We start from the raw sequence: 20765 nt of genomic DNA, 5'->3' as shown, positions 1-20765 counted from the left end.
GTACACTATGCTAAGTGCAGTAAGCCAATCACATCAAGACAAGTGCTGCATGATTGTATTTACATGAGGTATCTAAAAGTGTCAAATTCATAAAATTAAGGGTTAAATAGTGATTGCCAGGGACTATTGGGAAGGGGAAATGGGGAGTTACTAATCAATGCATTAAGAGAGATGTATCAGTTCCATATATCAGATGCACAACATTGTACTTACAGTCGATAATACTGTGTTGGATGCTTAAAAATCTAAAATATAATAAAAATGTTGAAAGAAGATTTAAAATGTAAAATTAGATATTTCTTAGTGAAAAAATACCTTATATTAAACTTAACCTATGGTATATAAATTTTAAACTATATCTTAGTAAGAAATGTCAATGTTTTGAGCATAAGTCGTATTTTTAGTTTATATTGCCTTAAATGTTACTTGATGAAAAAATTAATTCAACTTTCTTGGTAGCATTTACCATAAAGCAAATGTCAAGACATTTTAATATTAGTTATTTGAACACTAATGAAGAAATTTTAAAAATACTATAATGTGCAATGATATGTTCTTATTCACCTTTTATGATATGCTCATTTGCATGAAATTTTCACAGCTGCAAAATAATGTGTAAGAAAATTATAAAACAAATATAATACTCCTATCTTACAAATGAATTAAAATAAGAAATAAATAAGAAAATTACTTATTCACTTATAGTAAAAAGATTAGAATTTGACTCTCTTTAAGTATGCAATTTTTTAGATCACTTTGGCAGGATTGAAATCCTTTTCTCATAATGTTGGCAATAGAATTCAGTGTTTCTAGAAAATTATTACAATTATTTTAGATCTGCCTTATTAGTAAGTTTTAATTAAGTTATAAAATAAAAGTCTCTATTTATATAAATTTACCTGTAATTATTAGCAAGGATTTCAATGTTCTTTAACATACTGCTTTTAGTTACTTGGATGAGTGTTAGAGAATTCTTTGTGTTTTTTAAAGGATTATTCTTAAGCATTTGATAACTGTTTTGGATTTGAGCCAATCAATAAAACCTGAAAAATGTCACTACAACAAAAGAGAATGAAAAAATAATCAGAAACTACAGGACATAGAGGGGCAGCATTTTATTGTTAGTCCACTTTACATAATTGGTGTCTCACATACTATTATGTGATCTGTGAAAAATATTCCCCTTTAATAAATATAGGCTTAAATCATCAGCTTTCATTACTGCATATTATTCAAGATGTATTAAGTACATAATGTATTTAACTTCCATTATACTAGTAAAAATGCAGTTGATTACAAAGCTTTTGTTAAAATGTATCAATAAAGCTACTTAGACATATATCTTTTTGTATCTGTGTATCTTCTTAGATTGAAACTTTAGAAGTGAGGTTGCTATTTCAAAGAAATATGGCACAAGCTCATCATACAAGGAAGCTTCCCTTAACTCACTCTCCTAAAGGCTGAGTTGTTTTCCTGACCGTGTGTTCCATTTGTGCCGATGCTTATTTATATGTCTGTACTACTAAATATTTTTCAATTTTCTTCTTATATGTCTAGCTCCTTCCAGAAAGGCTGAGATTATCCTATTTTATATGTTTAAAGGCTTAGTATGTATTAAATATTTGTTGATTTGAATTAGATTTACTAAAAGCATAAAGAAATAATTTATTTTTGCTTTTATAAGCAAAATAAACATTGGATTCATAAACATTGGAATCATTACAAACACTCTTAAATTATAGAATGGTTGTGAGATATCCCAAGTTTCTAGAAGTTCTCTGGAGTACCTGAGATGAAGCTGCCTCATACTGGCAAGATTTTAACTGCTATGTCTAACAGACATGAATAATTAATTAAGTAAACAACTAGTATCATCCACAATTAAGTAGTACAAATAATGTAATTAATTTTCTCTATATTCATCATTTGTATGTAATTTCTAGTATGAAATTGTAATCTACAGAAACACAGATGCAATTGAGCCTCTTATAATATATGCATATATTTAGTATTCAATAGGTTTTGATTGCCTTTCTTGAAACTCCTGTATCCAGTTCAAATTTGGGAAAATAATTAATTGAGATAAATCTTCACACTCACCCTTGTACCTAAGAAAACACAATATATGTCTTTTGGTGGATGTTTAATAATTAGAAAAAAAGGTAAACTCTTAGGATATAGAATCTCTATTTTATAAGAAGGTGGGTTAGATTCATAAATTATAAATGTATTTCTTAAGTTATAAAGTATAAGTTTATAACTTATAAATATATAAGTCCTCCATATTTCCTCCATATTTATGTAGAAACAATAGATACCAAACACTAGATAAGTTACAAAGTGGTACCTATAAAACACACTTCTCTGAAATGAAGAGGTTTAAATACAATAAGGTAATGTAATAAATTGTATTAATTGAATGAATAAAATATTTGCTAAGCACTTATTACCATTAGGCTGTTTGCTAAACATACAACCCAGCCAACTAGAACTTATAATTTAATGGGAAGACAGACATAATTACAAAATAAAACCATAACTGTAATTTGTATATGATGAGGTAAAAGGATAACAGACAGATTGCATGTGATCTAAAGTGGAGCATCAGGAGAGCTCTTTCTGAGGAAGATATAATGAATACCGTTAGCATAATACACAGTTAAATGACATAAGTAACATAAAAGAGGTACAAAATGTGTGACAAAATTGTAAGGGATGAAAAATAAAGTTTTTGTAAATTTGATGAACGCTGTAATATTTGACAAGAATCTTGAGTTATGTGTACAACTTTAGTAAGATGGAAGGAAGAATATTCTGAAAGAATGGATCTTTATAAACAAAAATACTTCACTGGAAAAAGGTAGAATATATGTAAAAGACATCATGCTGTTGTAACATCATTCCTGCAAATGAGTAGTGGGATGGCTGGCAAGTCCAGACCAGATTGCTAAGAACCTGGTACATCATGATGCAACTTTGGAAATACAATTTAGAAGATCAGTGTCAACCACAACTGACTTCTCCCTTCAGCCCCTCATACCAATAGGTCCTAGTTGGGTCGGTCCACTTGTCTTTCACACTTACCCACTCCCCCGATAAGTCTGACTTCTAACCATAGAAGGCTCAAACCACAACTCAGGCTCAAACTAGAATCCCTTTGCCTCAACATAGCTTTCACTTGGCATTTCTCCCTCTCAACTCGCTTGTTTTTTTTTTTTTCAAATAAATTATCCAAAACCATTAATTAAGAAAAGAAATCAAGAACAAAATTACATTTGTATTAAAACTAAGTTAGGGCATAGCTCACTTCAGTCTTGAACTCCTGGGCTCAAGCAGTTCACCTGCTTCAGCCTCCAGAGTAGCTAGAATTACAGGTGTGTGCTACACCAGTGTGGGTTTTTTGTTTTGTTTTTGTTTTAACATTTTTTGAAGAGACAGGGTGTCACTATCTTGCTCATGCTGGTCTCGAACTTCTGACCTCAAGCGATCTTCCTGCCTCAGCCTCCCGAGTTGCTGCAATTGGAGGCAGGAGCCACCTCTCCAGGCCCCTCAAAAGTAAATTTCTGCCTAGCCTGGGACACAGCCCTGGACACTCACCTACAGGATTTACTTGCAAATTAATAATTTAGGGTATCTAAATGTCTATAAAATAAGTAAAAATCAAAACAAATGCAATCTATAAGTTTTAAAAAGAGAAGGGAAACTATAGCAAAAGAATAACTAAAGAAAACAGGTAAACCACACTACGTAATTTTGGCCTCAGAGTGGGTAACCAAACAATTTCCATTAATTTCATGTAATTATCTGTCAATTTTTACTGAAAATTTTAATTTTACAGAAAAAAAACAGACAATTACGTCTACAGGGCATAAACACAAATCAGAATTTCACCATCTCTTGGAACACATAAGAAAACAACGACGATAATTGTCATATTGTCTGGCAAAGCTCAGAGAAAGAGTAAAATACAATCATAAAAGTATCAAAATAAGATATCCAGGGTAGAAAATGGGCAAAAATAAAAAATACAATTTTTAAAGAGAGATAAAGGGATTAAGGAGAAAATGATAGACAAAAAAAAAAAAAACAACAACAGAGAAGCAAAAAAATAATCAAAAGGAACACAGAAAATAAAATACAGGTTAAAGAAAGAAAACATTTTATCTATTTTTTAAAAAAGGTTAATAAGTGATACGGAGAAAACAGTAGAAGTGAAACATAGATAAGGAGAGCTAACATTTGTGTAAGTGCATCCCCATGGAATAAAATGTAAATAATAAAACAAAACTAATAGTTTTAAAAAGTTTATATAGTAATCCTCACTTACGCAGGGTTTCAGTTGCTCATGGTCAACCACGGTTTGAAAATATTAAATAGAAAGTTCCAGAAATAAACAAAGTGTAAGTTTTAAATTGCCTATGTTTTAAGTAGCATGATGAAATCTTCCACTGTCCTGCTCCATCCTACCCAGAACATGAATCATCTCTTAGTTCAAGGTACCCATGCTCACCTGCCCATTAGTCTCTGAGTGGCTGTCTCAGATCATCTCAGTGGCAGTCAAATCTTATCAGATTGATCCTGGCATACTGCAGTGCATGTGTTCAAGTAAATCTCACTTGGTTTAAAAATAGCCCCAAAGCACAAAAGTAGAGATGCTGGTAATTTGACTATGCCAAAAGGAAGCTGTAAAGTGATTTTTAAAGGGAAAAAGTCAAAGTTTTCTACGTTATAAGAAAAAAGTAAATTGCATGTTTAGATTGCTAAGATCTAGGTTAAGAATGAATCCTCCATTTGTAGATTGTGAATAAGGAAAAATAAATTTGTACTAGTTTTCTTAAACTGCAAAAGTTATGGCTACAGTACATGATAGTTAAGATGGAAAAGGTGTGTATATAGATGGAAAACTATCTGCTGTTTAAGCATCTACTGGGGGTCTTGGAAAGGAAAGTAACCCCTGCAGATGAGATGCAACTACTGTAATCCAAAAAAAATAAAAAATAAAAAAATAAAAAGGCTTGAATCTACACCTTGAAAAGAAGTGTCATGTCCCAGAGGGGGGGGGAAAAAAAATGGTCCCAAGCTGTCAACACTGAACGTATCTCAGTAAGTTTGTGTGATATCAAACATATCAAACATGAATTCTTATTCAGAAAATGCTTTAGACAGCCAGGCAAAAAAAAAAAAGAGAGAGAGAGAGAAGAAAATAAAAAATACAAGTTTTTAATACTGAAATTAACAAGAGGGAAAAAATCCAATCTTGGAATTCTTTTGTAGAGCCTTTACTGCTAGATTAAAATGGAAAAATACCTTCAAAATGCTCAAGGGAATGAACTATGACCCAAGGAATTTATATTGAGTTAAATAATCTTTTAAGAATAAAAGCAATAAAAGATTTTGAATACACAAGAAATATTTTCATGAACTGTTTCTGATCTAAGTAGAAAAGATCAACATGAGTCAATCAAAAACGACTAGAAAAATCTGTAGAGTAGGAAGGAATTTATACATTTATCTATAGATGAAAGAGTCAAACTAATGTGAGGTTTTGGGTGAAGTAATAGAAGGTATGTACTTAATGCCTAAATATAGAAGTGATGTAAACACCAAGGTTTGAGGAAAGAGGGTAAGAAATCAGGAAGTATGTGGAATACTGACTTTTCTAATTATTACCAATACCCAAAATAGATGGAGCTCATGAACATTTCTCAAATTCATAAATGTGAGTCAGTAAGATAATTTTAAAAGAAAAAACTTTTCAGATATCACAAAACCATCCTAAATCTTTGCTATATATAAGATAAACCTGATGCAAAGTGATTCATATAATTTTTTAATGTGCAGAGATATAGACAATTTAAACGTAAAGAAGCAGAGTTCGCCGTATCAATAACAAACAAGTACATATTTAGGCCGAAACTATTAACTGAGACAAATCAGAGCTCTTTATAACATTAATGGGTACCAGAAACATTGAAGATAAAACAGTAATGACTATATATCACATAAGAGCTTCAATATACACAGACACATTTGTAGGAAATATACGAAAAATGGAAACACCATCATGAAGAATATTTAATTTTACTTATCTGGGTCATTGACAAAATATTTAAAGACATAAAATACATCGTTCTAGTAAATGATGGAGCTCGATTTAAAGTTATAATCACTGGCTCTAGAAACTGAGCTTTTTACAAGCATACAACAGTGTGATACTACAGTGCCCCTTGGCTGATGCAAGTGAACAAAAAGTTTATATATTCGGAGGTGAAATAAAAAATGTCTCCTTTTTTTTTTTTTTTTTTTTTTTTTTTTTTTTATTATACTTTAAGTTCTAGGGTACATGTGCATAACGTGCAGGTTTGTTACATATGTATACTTGTGCAATGTTGGTGTGCTGCACCCATCAACTCGTCAGCACCCATCAATTCATCATTTATATCAGGTATAACTCCCCAATGCAATCCCTCCCCCCTCCCCCCTCCCCATGATAAGCCCAGTGTGTGATGTTCCCCTTCCCGAGTCCAAGTGATCTCATTGTTCAGTTCCCACCTATGAGTGAGAACATGCGGTGTTTGGTTTTCTCTTCTTGTGATAGTTTGCTAAGAATGATGGTTTCCAGCTGCATCCATGTCCCTACAAAGGACGCAAACTCATCCTTTTTTATGGCTGCATAGTATTCCATGGTGTATATGTGCCACATTTTCTTAATCCAGTCTGTCACAGATGGACATTTGGGTTGATTCCAAGACTTTGCTATTGTGAATAGTGCCGCAATAAACATACGTGTGCATGTGTCTTTGTAGTAGAGTAATTTATAATCCTTTGGGTATATACCCAGTAGTGGGATGGCTGGGTCATATGGTACATCTAGTTCTAGATCCTTGAGGAATCGCCATACTGTTTTCCATAATGGTTGAACTAGTTTACAATCCCACCAACAGTGTAAAAGTGTTGTATCTCTTCCTAAGATATAATAGAATATCAATTGAAATGTTGATTTAAAAGGCAGCATGATGTGTAGAAATCAGTTCAGACTTTGGAACTAAACTGACATATTTGAAATCCTATTTCTGAAACTTTAAATTGTGTAATCATAGATAATTTCTCTAAAATCTCAGCTTCCTTATGTCTAAAATAAGGATAATAATAAAAGACTGTTAAATTGCCTGGGAAAAAAAAAAAAAAAGTCTCCTCTAACTAAAACAAAAAAAGCATGAAAATAAGGGGTCTTGGAGATTAAAAAGGAAAGAAAATAAAATAATTTTCTCCAAAAGAGACTGTAGTATGAGGACAGTTACTGTGATTGGCAATAGTGCTAAGAGCCTACTTCAGATCAATTGAGGTGACACCAGAGTACTAGATGTCTCCCAGAATCCAGCAGAAAGCGAGTGTATCCAGGACCCAGCAAGCTCCTCACACTGTTACTGCATCTCCCTTACAGCTTCATAATTGTGGGATACCTCATCAACCTCTTTCTTGAACTTCCCTCTACTCTATTGCTCTCTTTAAACTGTTTTGCCCTGCCTCATTTGCACATCTGCCATTAATGGCTACGGACTTCCTGCGTTACATGACACCCCAGTATAGGTATCCAAAACTGATTAGAGTTTTCATGATGCTACTCCAGATTCCAGAGCTTAGTTTAAGTCATGAGATCACATTTATTTCATGCTGATCTGGTGAGAGACAGAGCAGGATTAGGTTATAAAAACTGGCTGCAATTGAGGACTCTCAAAAGTCTAGTGTAGGTGTTGACCCCATTTTACAAATATGGTAATTTAAATCATTATTAAAGTTAATTTAAAAATTCTACCCAAAGTATTATTGATACGTCCGTGTTTCAATGATGCCGTCATAATCTTTTTGTTTAAAGGCACCTTGCAAAACAAAAACTGAGAGCAAATGTCTTTTTACTCAAAACAGTTCATTGAAATTTTTATCAATGAGAATGTAACAGTTATAATTTTAAAAATCCAACAGAAATCATGATTTGTAGGCATGACTGGGAATGAGAGAGTTCATGTACGTGAGTGCATATGATTCTCCTTAGGCCGATATATTACAGCACTCTTCGACTCCTCCTGGGAATTAGCCATCCAGTTAAACTGAAACAAAAGGGAAATGGAGGGAGGTTCCACTTAATCTTCTGAAGTATAATGTTATACTTGTGCTTTTATAATTTTAGTCTATGTATATTTGTCTAAAATACAAAGAAAAATAAATTTTTTTCGTTCAAAAAGAGTGATTGTAAAGTCAAAGAAGCTTTCTAGACATCTCTGCTACTAATCCCCCATTCTTCTAACATAACAGAAATAATATGGTACTTAATTTTCCTTAGGAAAATCAATTCATATATTAATAGACACACAGAAAAATTGAATGATATCACTTATAAGATCACAACAAAAACATTTCAGACACGAGATATTTATTTCTGTTTATTGCAAAACTGCTTTAGTATGAGATCTCCTACCTAAAATCATTTTAATTGAACTGAGTAAAGCCTGGCCATATTAGCAGCAGGGAGAGACCACGTTGATTTTATGGCATTCATGAGAACAAAGATAGGAGATGGAGCATTTAATTAGAATGCAAAATCTTTTTGTTTCTGGTGCAACAATGCACATGGTCAAAAACCTTATAAAATGGACAAATATTAGTATTCTCTCAACAAACAAAGGAGACACTACTTTTTCTTTACACTTTCCTGAATATTTCCTACTGAGTTTTTCTCAGTAGTATTTTCCTGTAAACAAAATATCTGTTGGATATTGAACAATAACTACCAGGTCAGAATCAAAGGGAAAAAGTCATGAGTATAGTTGTAGATTTAGATGAAGTCGAAAATGTGACAATGAATGAAACTGCCCTGATAGGGCAAATATAGAAAAATAAAAACAATGACACTTAGAGAAATGTATACTTAAGAGTTCAACAAAAGAAAAATGCCTTGGAAAGACATGCATTTATCATACTTAAACAAATAGAAAGAAAGTGTTGTAGTAAATCATATGTTTGATTGTCTGATATAGATTAAAAATGTGGCAGAAAAAAATTCATTTAAAAGTCAAATAAGTTTTGCTTTATATACAAGTTGACAATTTCAAAGTCAAATATGTATAAAGGCATCATACCATGTTAATTAATCACAAGTAAATAAATAAGTAGAAAAATTATCATGAAGTATAAACTTGAAAAAAGTTCGTATGCTTTCTGGGAAACCAGTAACTTAAAACATGATAGAAACCCTATCAATAAGTAGGCTAACTTATAATTAGCCTCAGCTGTCTACATGATTTGGAAATATATACCCATTTTTTTCCATTAGATTAGGGATCTCTAAAGATAAAAATTTAGAAGACTAACTTGAGCTTTCACTTAGTAATTAATGGTAGTAGGAAAAATTAAATGTAGAAAATTTGTAGAAATAGAATCAAATGCATTTAAAATGGAAAATCTGTTATGAATAAAATATTATGGTAAAGCTAATTATCTGTAGATTTTTATATGTCTATAATAGCTTATTCAATCAGAAAACATCACATTTTTAAGAGAAAATAACTTTTTCATTTTAAACAGGAAACAAGCAAAATAATAAATAATTTTACCTAGATTTTATGTTTATCATTTATATTTTTACTCTGAGATATGTTAAACAAGTAAGGTAATTTATATCTAAAATAGGCAATCTAATCTTATCAGGCTAGAATATAACATTATGCATCATCTTAATATATTTTCCTAACAAACTTTTAAAAATTTGTTTTGTGTGCTTTATTCTTAGCTTTTAAAAATGACTTTTACAAATATCGACATAGAGTAAATTAACTTGAACATTAGTTGGTTTTCAAACACACATTCAGGTTAATAGAAATTCTAGGAATATAAGTACCATCTTCACTCCTTGAGAGTGCACAATCACAAAAAGTAGCCCCCCAAAACAAACCATATGTACATGAACTAGTTAATGGATGAAGAAAATTTGGCATGTACAAAGAATGGGATGCTATTGGGAGATGAAATGATGCTACAGTATGATGATCCTAAAGACATTACGCTAAGCAAAAGAAGCAAGACACAGAAGACTACATGTTGTATGATTCTATTTACGTGAAACGTCCAGAAAAGCAAAGACAGAGAGACAAAAAGTAGACTGGCAGTTGCCTTGGGTGAGAAATGAGAGGACTATAAGTGGATATGTGGATTCTTTCTGGGATTATGAAAATATTCTAAATCTGGATTGTGGTGATAGTTGTACACAATATAAATTTGCCAAAAGTTGTTAACTTATATGTTTAAAGAATTCTATGGTATGTAAATTATACCTCAACAAAGCTATTTAAAGGGAGGTATATTATATACACATTTATACTTTTCAGATATTAATAAAAAATGGAAAATTTTGCCTGTTGCCTCACCCAAGAGTAACTTCATAGCAAAACACAAATCCCAATTCTTAGTTTGCCTTAATTTCAAGTATCATATGTAATGCACAATAGTAGATTTTACATAATATGAGAAATAGTTTTATACTGGTTGATTATGTTCACCTGTCATTGAAAAGAAAGGATGGTTACAAATTCCATGTAGTTACTACCTGCAATATATTTTCTAATGATATTATTTAACATATGCATTTAATTATATAGCCTATACATCCTTCCAAACCTCTAAAAGTAGCTCCTAAACAACCACTAGGCTTTATCATCCTATAAATATTCTTATAATTGTAAAACATTTGAAAGACTGAGGAAGTATTTCAAGTAAATCCAAAGTTAAATATAATGCAATAGTTAAAACTTTCTACAAAATTTAAGGTCCAATATATATTCATTCAAGCTTTAAAATTTCATGCAATCTTAGGAGTATTCTATATTTCTTTGTTTTCCTCATCTTATTTTAAACAAAAAATATCAAGTGTATTCATAACTTAGAAATGATTTCAGTGACCTATAGCAAAAAGATTAAGAACTGCAATAATGGTTTTGACATTAATAATGTTTTGGAGGCACAAGTGTTTTGTTCTTTTGTTTGTTTTATAATTGTCGTTGCTTATACTGGAGAAAGAAAATTGATCAATTTCTTTTCTGACTTGTCTCTTACATTACAGAGCTTGAAAAGACCTTATGGTAACATTTCAACAGCAACCTCACAATAACTTGACTATTTTATTTGTTTTTCTTACCCAAAGACAGCAGTACTAGATAAAATGAAGGGAAATTACAAGGCATGTTTACATACATACAGATTTTTTTTTACATTTATATAATAAAAAATGCATTGCTGGATATACTTTAGAAGTATCCTTAATAAACAAAAGAAAATGGTTTGTTACTGAATTTTACCTCATGAACATATAGGGTAAAATTCCTGTGTAAGAATAATGCAAGTATATACACATATGCCCATGTCTATATCTATGTTGGGTTGCCTATTAATTACTGGACTTGTCTGCCCATGTTTGAACTTGAGCCTGAGTCTCACTGTCCCTCTTGTCAGTCCATCCATCTCTCTCTGCCCCTGTATGCCCATTTGTGCTTGTCTACCTGTCTATCCATCCATCTCTCTCTGTGGTGTGTTTCACACTGTCTTTTAGTTTGCTTGCCCCTGTTATGGGGTCTGACTATTCCTATCCCATTTTTAATTTCTATCTGTTATTCTGTCACCACATGTGTTTATCAGTCTGTCTCTGTTTGGGTACCCATAAGGCTGTATGTATTGGTCTGTAAGTATGTATGTATCTAAGTGTCTGTCTACCCATGACTCTATCTGTATGTACATATGGGCAGATTTTTCCTTTAATGCAGATTTAGTGAATACTATCTTTAAAAATAATCATTGTTTCTTAAGAGATTAGTGCGTATAGTGTTGTTTGTGTCTGTATGTATCTCCCAAGTCCCTGCCAACTCTATAGGCCCAAACTACATAACGGTTAGACCTAGAGATTACTCATGTTTTATGAAAGCCAGCTTCTCTTAGCCTATGTAAGACCATGCTCTATTGCATTCTGCCTCTATATTACAAGATGGCTCCTAATGAAACAAACAAACAAACGTGTGACAGGTAGACGCGGATATCTACACCTCAGGCCTCTGCTTTCTAGTTACCCTCCTAAAGAGGAGCTGTGAAGGTTTTGTGTGCAATTGCAGCCCCACTCTACATTTCCATAGAACCTCTACCTCATGGCCTATGTGGGTATTTACTAAAGGTTTAAAGATAATTAGAAGGAGTTTTAAAATAAAAACAAGACTTGAAACTAATGCTAAATACAACTGATCTCAAGGTCAAAGGAGACTATATAATAACTCAAATGCTCAGAAAGATTTTTAATGGACATTTCTCCCATTCCAACTTGATTTTCAAGATCCAGCGCCCCCCCACCCCTGCCGACCCTCATTGGCAACCCATGAAGAGTATGCCTTTTTCAATAATTTGCCATGTTAATCTTCATTTCTACATGTAAATTCTACCTATTCTCATAAAGATATCCATTTTCCTTCAGTATTCCCAACCTTGAACCCACAATAAAAATCGAAAAGAAGAAAGAAAAATCCATGGTAGATAATTTTCTAAAGCTCGAATCATTTTGTGAGGAACAATACTATGTAGAGGGAGGATGTCAGAGATAAACTACAGGGCGTCTAATGTTCCAGATCCTATACACTTCAGGGTCTATTTGTGATGGGATAAGAAGATACTTCTCAATATTCTTCCTGTAGACTAAAAATCTGCGTTTCAATCTCCTGTGAGTAAGGCTTGGAAAAAACACAAACACGCATGACACCAATGTGTATATAAACACCCTCACACATACACATTTACATCTCTACTCACATGAATACAAAATCATTCTAGAGATAGTAAATCTAAATTCATATTAAATAAAAATAATTTCGTTGCAATTTAATGTACAGAGTTATCCACGTGTACAAATAAAAATAGCTAAAGAAATATTGCTTTGGTATTGTTCTCCTGTGTCCAGGAGCCTACTAAGGACTAATATAACAGGGTCTATTAAAACAATTTTCTAAACAATAACAGTGTTTTATTAAGTTTCTACATATGCACAGGCATATATTTTAATGACATGATAGATATTACAATTAAAATCTGGAATTATTAAGCCTGTTTATTTACATTGCTTGATTTGGGCAGGTGATTGACAATCTTTCTCTTTATGATGATTATATTTCTTGTATTGGATATGGGAATCTGACAATATCAAAAAGATTCTATTGTGAAAATGAGGTGACAGAAAAATAATTTATGAAGTAGATCAACTGTACTTATATTGCATGGGGGTGCTGGCCTACTTTTCAAAGATGTTCTAACAAACTCAAATTTGGCAATAAAATAAAACTCAGTTCTACAAAAAATACTGTAGGCACATCAGATGCATCACTGAACTTAAAAAGGAAAACCCAGGAATTTACACAACATCATATGCTTCTTCAAATCAAAGCAGAATTACCACCTGGCAAAGATTTCCCTCAGACATGTCCCTCCACAAAACCATTCAAGTCTACTCCCTGTATATTAGCATATTTATAACTACTTGTCCGTTTGGCCTATTCACTATTTCTTTACATAACATGAGTTATTAAACTACGTATGAACTTATTTACTTGCAAAATTAACACAAAATTTTTGTAACTTTCAAATTATACCATTTTATTCTTTAGATATTCTATGATAAGTCTGACTTATTTATCTATACTCATTCACCAAAATATTTTGAAGAAAAAAGGTACTAAAAAGATAAATCACCTACTCTATGAGAAAAGACAAACAGAAATCATATAATTAACTAGAGTGGCATCATTCCTGTGATTTACCTAAACATGTAAATGAGATTAAAATAAGCACCATATTATCTCCCCTGTTTTTCACTTACAGTGTTATGTGATACATATTTTTCTACATTGTTTATAGCTTTTCTTACAGTAAACATAAAACTCTGCCATGGTTTGAGAGCCATTATAGTATATTGGTTAAATGTGAGATTGTGGGACAAAGATTCTGACCCAAACCTTAGCTAACCACATAATCTACTTATGCGAAGTAATCATGGACAGTTGCTTCATCTTTCTTGATTTCCACATCAGTAAAATGATTATAATAGGAAGTACTCTGGAAGGTTGCTAGTAGAATAAACATGAGAAAACACATGTTTAGTAACAGTATTTACTTCACAGAATGTATTCAACATAAAAATACGTTATGATTTTTTTTCCATATATCATTTTAACACTGAAACCTTTAAGTGTACATTAACAGTGAACTTAAAATCCTGAGGTACATATTTACATCAAATTGAGATTGTTGGAGGTACATTGATAGAAGAAATAGGTCTAGTTACATTTTTTAGGCTAAAAATAATTGCTGCCATTTGTATATTAGACTATGTTGTGTCATAATATGGAAGTTTAGAAAATTTAGAAAACACCTTACCAAAGTAGGAAATTTGGTCAAACTTTGAAAGGCTTTGAAAGTCCCTGAATATCCTAGGAGAGGATAACTTATGTTCCTTGGCCAAATTTGGTCTAAGAATAACTTTTACATTTTTCAGAGTGAAAGAGAGGGAGGAGAAAGAGAACACAGAATAATATCAACAGAATCTTATGTGGCCTACAAAGTCAAAACATTTATTGCTAGGACCGCCATAACAAAGTACTACAGACTGGGTGGTTTAAACAACAGAAGTTTATTTCTTACAATTGAAAGGCTACAAGTCTGAAATCAAGGTGTCAGCAGGGTTGTAATCTTCTCAGGCCTCGCTTCTCGGTTTGTAGATGTCCATCTTCTTCCTGTGTCTTCACATGTTCTTTCCTCTGTGTAAGTCTGTGACCAAAATCCCTCTTCTTAGGATACCAGTCCTATTGGATGAGGGCCTACTTGACTTCGTTTCAATTTAATTCCCTTATTAATGAACCTATCTGCAAATATAGTCACATTCTGAGATACTGGAGGTTAAGTCTTCAATATATGAAATTTAGGGAGACACAATTCAAACCACCTTTTCTGCTTGTTTTGTTTTATTTTGTTTGTTTGTTTGTTTTTGCAAAAAGTAGTTAGCAGCCTGTGTTCTGGAAGCCTGAGGAGGGTACACCTGATAAGTGAACCAGTATTTTCCTAGCACCTCCTTTACCATTTGTTTGATACTATATATAAATTGAGAGAATCACTCAATTTAGAGATTAGCTTTCCCATTACAAATTTGTTTGGCTTATTTTACTTAGCATAATGTCCTCAGGTTCATCCATATTGTCACAAATGACCGAATTTCTTTCTTTTTTAATTCTGAATAGTATTTCACTGTGTTTATATAACACATTTTCTTTATCCATTCATCCAACGATGGATACCTAGGTTGCTTCCAGATCTTAAAATTTAAATATATCTATCTCTATCTATCTATATACTTATAGATATATCTATAGATAGAGATAGATAGATATAGATATAGATATGTCGATAGATAGATAGATAGATGATAGATAGATAATTTCTTGAGGGAAAAATGGCTCAAGGGATTAGTGGCCAAGCCAAAGCATTTAATTCTAACTTTGGATCAAAGGGGTACGGTTTAACATTATGGAAATATTTGCCTGCAGTTAGGCATGGACAGAAGAAGAAAGTAGGTGAGCACAAATCTGTGACCACAAGCAAAGTCTGAAAATCAAACTAAATAACAGCAAACTCAACATCGGGGTGGACCTGGATCTGGTGATGTTATGATAGAAGCAATAACCATTGCTATTTTTTACTGCTTTACAAGGCCATATAATAGTATTTTGTGACATTTTGTCATTTGATCCATATCACCACATGAATATGATGATCACCTGCTTGGGGGAAGCAGACATGATGTCTGCTTCCCCCAACCATCACACACACACATGCTCACCTTTACAGATTAGGAAACACAGCTGAAATTATAACATAGGCTTTAATCTCCTTAAGCATTGGGTCAAAATATCCAAAAATAATAAAAGAACTTCAAGAATCTTTTTAGAAGTGAAGTCAGATGCCTAAAATGTCTCTTTATTGGTGTGTAGGTCGGTATTTGTAGGTTTAAGGCAGGATTGGCACTGTCAACAGACACTGACTCTAAAGAAAATAAAAACAAACTCAAATTGTTCATCAGCAGGTACTTGCTTTTGTGTCCACATTTTGCCCTAGCTAGGATATGCTAGATACTTTCCTGTAATGCACTTTCAAAACAATTAGTTGGTGGTTCCCTTTTGTACAGAGATAAATTCAACATAACACATGTCTGTCTTTACTTGTTGTATTGATATTTGGAAACATGCACAAAATTTTATTTCCAAAATTGTCCAAATATCAATGTGTTTCCAAATATCAATACAAAAATTAAAGACAGACGTGTTGTGTTTAATTTATCTTCCCATATAACTCAGAATCTTAAGGAATTTTTCTGTATATTTTTAACTTAATATGAGATGCATCTGAGAAATTCAGATGTAGAATTTTTCAATAGTCTTGAGACCCAATAAAAACAGTTTCTAGCATGGATACTATTTTGGTAAAGATTTAAATTCACAGTTAAGGTCAACATCTGGCTGAATTGAACATTCACATTTGACAGTTTTACTCTCATTAAAAAATGTTTAGCATTTTTTCAAAGCAGAAGCTGTCTCTTATTTTAATAAGGGTCTTCATATATTTGCTTTGTTCCTTGAGGGATGGATTGGTATGCTTGAACTACTCTGTGCAGTTAGAATTTAAGGCCATATCACTAGATAAGCCACTGTATCAAAATAAAATGCAAATGAAAAGGGCAAATGGCACAGCATAATGAGCAACAGGATTTATTGTCTTGTCTTCTATTTCCATATCCTTTGGGGAAATGTAAAAGTAGGAAATGAGGAATAGTTCTCTCTGCTTTCTCTGGCAAATTATGGTTGATAATTTAGCTATTAGATAACCATATAGAACATGCCAAGTGATTTCCCAAACTAGTCACTTTTCAATTTTATCTATGTGTAACTATCCGTAGGTTCTTTAATTGCAAACAGTACCCACATGCTCAATGCATTATTTTTATTACTGAAACTGCTAAATAGATATGTGATAATACACATGTACACAGCCAAAATCCCCCTCCACACACACACACAAAAACACACACACACAATCACATACACATCATTAAAGAGTCAAATTAATTTCAAATAGAACATCCTTATGGGAAAATATGTGAAAAAAATATATTCAAAAATATGTACCATTTATTGAGCATATGCTATGCACAAACTATGTATTTGTTATTTAATGTATGTGATCCCCACTACCCACAAGCATGTAAAAGGAAGATACCACTGGTGGCATTATACACATAATGAGACAGAGGTGTATAGAGATCAATTAAACAAACTAGCTTAACAGATTTAAACTTAGTTTGTCTTATCATCAATCCTATTTTCTGTCGACTATAACACTTTGATATATGAAATATAGTTAAAGGAGAATTTGAAAACAACTTGATGATCAGTCTGGAATCCTCTGTAAAGATGAATGCAAGTCATTGACTGAATATAGGACATTTCATGCCTCACATGCACATAAGCAGCAACTAAAGAGTCAGGCTTCATTTCCTCCCTCTGTGTGTACCAATTAGAGGTCCTGAAATATTAATACACTTGCTGATTTGGGAGAGAATACCATTACATATTTTTTTCCTACATGTTGCTTGGAAGCAACAAACATATCATGGGCACTCAATAAATGTTATTTAACAGCAACTAATAAAATGAAATTGTGGTAATATATTTGGTAATAAACTCACCATAAGATGAGGCAGAGTAAGTTTTAGTACTAAACCTGGAAGGTGAGCAGATTTCAATGGCTGGGTAGGTGAATGAATCCTATGGGGAGGCAAGAGACACTAACACAATTGTGATAGAAAATGTTAATAAGAGGTCAGATATATAAAATATTTTATTGCACTTTGACAACTGGAGCTGCCCCTCCTGATTTTCAGCTTTGTTATATTCATCTAACATTCAAAAGGCAAATTAAACAATATATTGCTAAACTTCTATTCTAACTCCTCCATACCCATGAAGTGACTTTATTTCATTATCCATTGGTATCATCATTGGTATGATTTTAAAAGAACATGAAATATGTTCCCTGAAATGCTTTCTTTTATTCCTACTTGTGCCTCTTTTAGCACATTGCTTGAGATTTTCAGAGGAGTCAGTTGTAATTTTTAAAAAAAGAAAAGAGAGAGAGAGGATGTGAAGTCACTATATCCTCTGAAAGTCATAAGCCATGGAATTGTAAAACTCTAAGACATTCAGGAGTGTATGTAGTTTCAGAGAGTGCACTTCCGTAGATTTAAATTAGAGCTGCAAGTTATTGGGGGAGAAACCAGACTGGGAGCAATCTCACTTTTTTTATGTTTTAAAGTGAGTGGAGGGAAAAGGTTCCACAAAGGAGAGAAAGCTTGCCAAATGGAGGAATCCGTAGGGAAACTTTAATTTAAGGCTGTGTTCCTCAATTCCTGTAAAGTTCATGAAAAAAGAAGCACTTAAAAGTACTCTTTGAGGACTCTATACTCTTTTCTCTTTTCCACTTTTTTTGCCTTTTACAATCCCTGTGAGGAAAGAGAAAATGCACTTAAAGTTACGATTTGGGTGACTCAATCCTTCTCTCTTTCCTTATTCTTCTAATAGTCTTTCTAATGCTCCAAAGAAATTAGAACAGACTTAACAAGTGCTCTTGTGAAGCTCGCCACCACTTCCTCTCTTGAGCCTGTTATTAACCCACTGAAGGGACCACAAACTTTGTGTTCCAGTCCAAATACAGCAGCAGGTACACCATGCTCCAGGTCAAATATATCTGCTATTCTAACCATTTTCATAGTCATTTTTAACATGGAAAAACAGCAACAATATGATAGAGTTCACTGAGACTATTCACACAATAATAAAACATTAAAAAAGCTCAAAAGCCCTAATGCTACATGTTTATAAGCTAACTGTGGTTACTAGATGATTCTTTTCTATTCTACACTCCCATTCTGTCGCTGATACAGAACATACACACACACCTTTAACTTTTCAGAAATAGACACAGAGTCACCTTTGCTGTTCTAAGATATCATAAGTATAATAGGATAAATTTCAGTTTAGAATAAGGCTTTCTACCATTTTTTTGGCTCTGTTGATATTCAGAAGTTTTTCAGCTTTTAACATTTTGCTTTGCTAAACAGTTCTTATACTTCTATGAAAGGCATTGAGGTTTTCACTAACAGAATAAAGTTAAATAATAATTTTGTATCATAAATAACAAACTGTAGCAATCAATTTTAGTAAAATCCTTTCAAACTCAAAAATAAACATCTGTAAGGCAACAAAGTATATCTACATAATATTATCAAAAATACTTCTGCTGAAGTTTCTTTAAATTAAATACTTTCATCATTCAAATATTTATATATCATACACATCCATGGTACCAAAATAAATCCAAGCATTTGAGACAAAGTTTGTATTTGGGAAAATATAGAGAAAATACTATGATAGCTTTAAAAGATTCAAAAATATGTATGGGTAAGTGAGTTTCCAAAGTACATATTTTTCTTCACTATATGTTGCAGCTACAAAAGGAAAATCCTCAAGAGAATTAATAAGAACTTATGATAATGCAGCCTGCAGCACGGTTTTGTTGTGATTTTTTCTCTTTTTGCTGACAATGCATTTCAAACTATATTCTACTAATCTTTAGTAAAGGAAGCTGATTATTTCACCTATAAACATGCAGCAATAAAGTGTCATTCTTCAGTCAATACTGACTACTTAACATCTTTCTCTTTTTACAGGTTTGGATCCCTAGCTCATTAGATTATTACCTGATAAAGAAGAGAGGGTAATGAATTGAGAAAATAACTACGTACCTTCAAAGAAAACCTGCCCGATAACAATAATCCATTAGAAAACTGGCAATATCCTCTGATCTATTGCCCGCAAAGCCATGACTTGATGGAGAGTTTCATTCCCTGGGCTCAGTTCTCCAGAAGAAAATCAGCACAATTTAAATATTTCTTGGAATGTGACAGCTCTCTAGATCCCGGGTTGCATTCTGTTCCCCAGGGATGGCAATCTGGTGTTCCTGTGTGCATAGAGCAGTGAAGATGAATTGAAAACGCTTGAGATAAATTAGGAATGGCTAAGTTAAAATTGTCTCTGCTCCAGACTCTCTCATCTGCAGTCTGCAAGCCTGTTTTTCTGTGAAAAAGCTAGATGGCAGGCTGCCTCAGTAAGTTCTTCTTAAGCGACAGAGAGCATTTTCAATGAAGAAAAATTCTCCCATTATCTAAGCTAATGTGACTGCTGCTAAATCTAGTTTTTAAAGTGTCTGCTGGCATGAAATTCATTTTCACTATTGCTTTTTTTCAAAGTAGTCTAGAATCCACACTATCAGGCTATATACACTTCTATCTGACAGAAATATTTGAAGTTTTCTCTTTACAAATTAAATCGTGTCTCTTTTGTTCAGTTTATCAATCATTTATGTGTAGGAAATTTTCTCTTTGGGTCCAAAAGACAGTTTATTGTATTTTATATTATGCAGAAGGTTTTAAGTTGCAGTACCTCAATATGAATACTTGCATTTTTGTTAACAATCACTTATTTTAAGGCAGATTCACAGAGAAGTGTTATCATTTTTTAGATGTCAGTCAAAATGCAGAAGTTATATAGAAATAGAAAAGAGGAATTTCTAATTATAATATG

At 32.6% G+C, this 20765-nt stretch overlaps 1 protein-coding gene across 1 annotated transcript in view; it reads right to left on the bottom strand.

Moving 5' to 3' along the window:
- The window catches only part of MGAT4C (MGAT4 family, member C), an 883869-nt gene extending 863630 nt beyond the window's left edge, over positions 1-20239 (bottom strand). The window contains exon 1 of the mRNA XM_011963952.1: positions 19928-20239. The gene's annotated coding sequence lies outside the window, so the exon portion shown is untranslated. The remainder of the gene's footprint in view (positions 1-19927) is intronic.
- Positions 20240-20765: the final 526 nt, after the last annotated feature.

The sequence above is a fragment of the Colobus angolensis genome, unplaced genomic scaffold, assembly GCF_000951035.1.
Source record: "Colobus angolensis palliatus isolate OR3802 unplaced genomic scaffold, Cang.pa_1.0 Scaffold639, whole genome shotgun sequence".
NCBI lineage: Eukaryota > Metazoa > Chordata > Mammalia > Primates > Cercopithecidae > Colobus > Colobus angolensis.
Note: the sequence above shows the minus strand (reverse complement) of the source record. Positions and strands in the feature narration are given on the sequence as shown.